A 5413-nucleotide genomic window follows, 5' to 3' on the forward strand; every position below is an offset into this window, starting at 1 on the left:
AGCTATGTTCATAACTTCGAAATGTTTAACAGCAGTTAGAAATCCTGAAATTTCCAAAGGCGATTTTTGTTTTGTTTTTTTCAAGGTTACTTTTTTCCTTAACAAGATACGTAAGTAAATACACTGTGTCATATTGCTTGATGAAATTAATGTCCGAGATGCAGAGCCATAATTGTGGGGGAGCGGAGCAAACTGCGTAACTGAACAGGGCGGCAGGTTTTAGGGGGCGGCAGTATTTGTCGAAAACTATGAAGAACATGGGCATCAACCATGTTCCTAAAATTTAAATCTCCCGCTTCCCAGGGAATATTATTTGATGCACACGCAGATATGTATTACGTAGTGTTGTTTATCCTCGATACTATTAGCAAAGGTAAGAAATAGTTTCATATACTGATACTAATTAGTTCTTTTTATGTCACTAGTGAACCCCACACTGCTTCGCAATGGCGTAATCTGTACGAGAATGTATATACGTCCTAATCCCTTCCCCTCTTTGTCCACCTCCTCCTTGCTCTGCTCCATGTACGTCCCCCGCCCCCCCCCCCTTTCTCTCCCTTGTCCATCTCCTCTTACCCCGTCTTGCTAAGCCATTGAGCTTTATTTATTGTTACTGTCAACGAATCGTTGATTGAGGATCGAATTAGCTTAAAATGAATGTTTAAATCGGTTGAGTTCATTGGTAAATGGGGTATGACCGATCTATCCTGCTGTTGTACCTGAGAGTAGAGTAGCTTCAGTGACAGTATTATGCATAGTTTTAATTTGCAGACCAGTAGGATTACAAAGTTGCGGACGATTCAAGATTCTTTAGCATTATTCTAATTATAAGCCAATAAGCCATAAATATAACTTTCCAGTAAAAAACGACTGGGAGGATGACAAAACAGCACATTGTTGTGTATACATCTTTTGCTTAAAAGTATAGATACGGTAATGAGAAAGAATATCTATGGAACAAACAATTTTTCTAATGGTTTAAATTCCCTATAATTGTAGTTAACACTACCTGCAAGAGAAAAATGGAACAACATATTTTCACACCACAGCATTTTCTTTCTTGCAGTCAGTTTTAACTGAAAAGCTGAGCATTGTTGTTCCTTTTCATTACATTGTTGTTTACAAAGATATATAGCCCATATGCATCTAAATATTTATTAGAATCCTGCGTAAAAATGGTCATAAGCTTTGAGATTTTTCGTAACAACGTTAAACGACTTGTCTTTTGATAGAAGTATGGACATACATGAGAGAGCATTATGATGTGTTTCATTTTTGATTGATAAACGGCTTACAATGTGATTATGGTGTTAATACTCTTAACAAAAGATATTCGGATTTCCTGCTGTTCATAAACAAAACAATGTATTTTTGAAACTTTGGGGCATGTTTTATAAATGGTTTCTTTTAACTTCTGTGAGTCAAATGATGTATTAACCTTTAACTACTATCGACCGTCTCTCAGACCGCTACTAATTTTTGTGTCGAGGTATTTCTCACACCCTTGCAAAGCCAAATGGACTCTTCCATGTACCTTCCTATTGTCTGTCAAGCTACACGTGCAAGCATTCTTGCTGCTCTTTGTTTCGTAATTATTACCCTTAGGAGGTCTCACAGACGTACCATAGTGTTTGCGTGCCGCATTTTTATCGCGTGCTACTGTTTCTCCATGGCGGGGAGAGCTGGGCCTTCTGTGCGACGTGTGTTATGTGAGACGGATGTCTTCACTTGCAAGATGAGCCTCAGACACCGAAAGAAGAATTTGAAAATCGAAAAACGTGCACCTTTTGCCCTCCTCGTCTGAAGAGGAAAACAAGGTATCCATGTCAACAGCGTGGTGTTCCGATTAGTTTGGAGTGTTCCAGGAAGGTCTGTGTGAAGTGTTTGCAGGTGGAAATTGACTAAAGTATGATTCAGTGCCACATGAGAACAAGTATTTAGTTTTTACTTGTAATTTTAGAAGTAAAATGGTGGCAAAGTTTCTCCATTCATAGACTTATGGACTGAAATATTCGCTCTACATTGCAAAGTGAGTCGTAAACTGAAAGCTGACTTCGCACACAATTTATCGTAAGTCATGTCGGGCTTTTCCACCTAGTTATATTGCCAATTTGTAATATAATCCGTCTGATGAAAATCTATGTGTGAGTAGAGAGCTAACTATTTGCTGTTGTTTTCATAACTCATAAAATAAAAATATACTCCAGATTTCGCTTTGTTTTAATTGTCTAAGTGTTTAAAATACCACAGTGTTGAGAAAAAATCAAATTTCTACAAAAGCCACCTCTAAGAAGTGTAATGAATGACTGGAAGTCAAGAAACTATATATGTTCAGCAAAATTCTGGTTTGACATATAAAATAGAAAAATGCGGTCTGCGAGACCCCTCCATAGTAATTGTGTTCCTTTGAATGACCATAGTAGTTAAGGGTTAACTTATCATCTCGGGCACATCGAACGTAGAGTATACGACAATGCTGTGATCACCAGTGACGTCAGGCGGGGCACCTACTGTATATTAGACCCTACCAGCTGTTGTCCACTGGCAGTCATACCACTTGAAAATGGCCAAGGAGTGCGTTGTCTAAAGCTAATACAATTTTAATCATTGGTTAGGCTGGAAATCCGAGTACATTTTATTCAGTGTTACTGCTGCAGGACTCTCCATTTTTACATAACATACCTCGACAGGAAGCAGATGTGGTACAGTGTTATATGTTTGGGGTAGCAGTGTGTCAAGAAGGTTATTGCATATACTGGGAGCTTCACACTATTACGAGAAAGTTTACACAAAACCAGACAAGTACTGGCTGCAAATGAAAGTGCTCTTGTGGTCTTGCATCTGCAACTGTCAAGGGCACTTGCAGCTTTGTACTGGGATTGTGTCAACGCAGCTACAGTTTCCCACGAAAACAAACTACAGAGAGGCAGAAAGGAAATATCAGCCGCCTTTCGCATGAACACGATGTGGGCCACAGATCCTCAGAACACACAGTCATCAACTTGATCGTGAAGACATAGACAGGGATGCAGTGTTAGCACTGAAGACAGGACTTCCGCACATTCGGTGGATGAAATATGGCCTGCAACAAGCTACATTTCCACTAAAGCACAGTTACCAGTGCACAACATGATCAGGCCCATCCACAATGGCCTGCAAATGATGAACGCATTGTGGCCCTTCCTGCTGAGAGGGGCAATGCAGCCATAATTAAGGAATACACGGACTATGATACGAGGATCTGCGCGTTGCTGGACAGAGATACTTGTCGAAAAGTCCCACACGACCCAACATCAATGGAAACAAGAAAGACATCTGCAGTCCTCAACCACTCTTTGATGGAAGACACTGTGGTCAAGAGTCTTCTCCTGGAAGCACCTGGATCACCTGTTGCTATTGCCTTACCAAAGATTCTCAAGAATAGGACACCACTCCACCTCATCATTTCCACAATAGTTCACCAACATACAAGCTGGCAAAGTACTTGGCCAATCTCCTTGCTCTGCGAACATCATATTGAAAACTCTGCAGATTTTACCAGCCGAATTAACTGTCCGTGATGTAATGAGGGAGACAGGGTTAGCTTTGATGTGCAGGTGGTTCTACAAATATGCCTCTCAAAGACACTTTGGATCTAGTATTCCAATTCTTTATAAGAGACATGGTCGACCTGTCTAAAGCCTGTTAGCTGCAGCTGTTGCACACCTCTTTGTAGAAAATTTTTAAGATACTGACTTAGAAACGGGGCCACTGAGATCCAGTGGCTTCTTTCGGTATGTTGACAACACATTTGCATAATGTTAGAGCCCACACAGAGGCATACCGACAATCCTCCTTTCCACGAACAATTCGAGACGAATAGAAGGGAGAACCGATAGAGGTACTCAAGGTACCCCCGGCCACACACCGTCAGGTGGCTTGCAGAGTATGGATGTAGATGTCATTTGGTCACACGCATGTGAGACACTTGACAAGTTCTTGAAACACCTCAATAACATTAACAGTAACATCTAGTTCACCACGGATTTAGGAACAGACAATGCACTGCACTTCCTCGATGTTCTCACTTCTTGTAAATGAAATGGATGCCTTGTCCACAGCCTACTCACATCAATCTGTACTCGCACATTCTCAGCCACCAACACCCAGCACAGAAGCACACTGTGTTACAAACAATGTTGCATCATGCAAGAATATCAGACGCTTATAACCTGTCCCATGAAACCACCTATGCGAGATCTTCACGAACAATGGCTATAATGTTCATCAAATACATGAAGTGATTTGAAGCTAATAACACAAAAAGATCACCAATGAGGATCGGGAAAAGAAACTTGCTTTCCTGCCTTTCTGTGGCTCCGTGTTGGGCAAGATATACCAGGCGCTGAAACGACACACGACCAAATCGATCTTCAGACTTCCGACAAAAACTAGTCAGTTACTGATACCAGTTAAAAATGCAGCAGATCTAAGAACACCGTGACCTACAAGGTACCTTGCGAGTGTGGCCAGTCTTATTTCAGAGAAACAGTATGTACTGTAGAACAATGGAGGAAGGACAGAGAGATTTTATCAGCTGTGCTACCCCGACAAATATGCTTAGCCACCGTATAAAATTTGATGAAACTTTCATCACGACTCACACTATCAGCTTCTGAGACTGTAAGTAAAGAAGCCATTGAAATCACCGATAACACCCTAAATAAACAGCAGTCTGCAGCTCAGCGCGGCATGGGATCCAGCGATCACACGGTGGGGCACGTCAAATGCCAGGTCAACATATTCCTACACCTGGCGATGCTGCAGGCACCAGTGACATCAGAGTCACTGTACTGTGTATATAAGGGGCATATCAGCAGCCCACTGGCAGCCATACCACTTTACAATGGCCAAGGACTGCTTGGCTGAAAGCTCATGTTATTTTAATCACTTGATGCAACTGGAAACCTGATAACTTTTTTTCCAACTTATCACGTTTTTGTTAAACTTTGTTTACATCACACATGCACTTATAACAGCAGAGTGCAAGAGATGACTTTCAAGCAGACGACGAAATAGTTTGCTCTGGTTTGTCAACTCAAATGGCAAATTATGTCTAATGCGATTCCTACACTGCCAATAATGGATGCTGCATTTTGTTATTTTGAGGTTAACTGAAAGAAAGTGATTAAGTGGAGTTCAGTACCAATCCCTGGCAAAAGAAGAATAATTCAGGTCGAGAGGAAACACTCTCCCAAAGTGAAATTATAAAAGACCAGGGAGAAACACTTACCCCAAACAAACCCAAGGGTGATGAAAAAACACTTCTACCAAATGAAAGTGAAAATGGTATACTCATCGTTGTTGAGAAACATTTCACATTAGTGTTGATCCCTTTTCTTGGGGAAAAAAATGGTAAAAACTTGGACATCAC

Source organism: Schistocerca cancellata, chromosome 10 (assembly GCF_023864275.1).
Source record: "Schistocerca cancellata isolate TAMUIC-IGC-003103 chromosome 10, iqSchCanc2.1, whole genome shotgun sequence".
Taxonomy (NCBI): domain Eukaryota; kingdom Metazoa; phylum Arthropoda; class Insecta; order Orthoptera; family Acrididae; genus Schistocerca; species Schistocerca cancellata.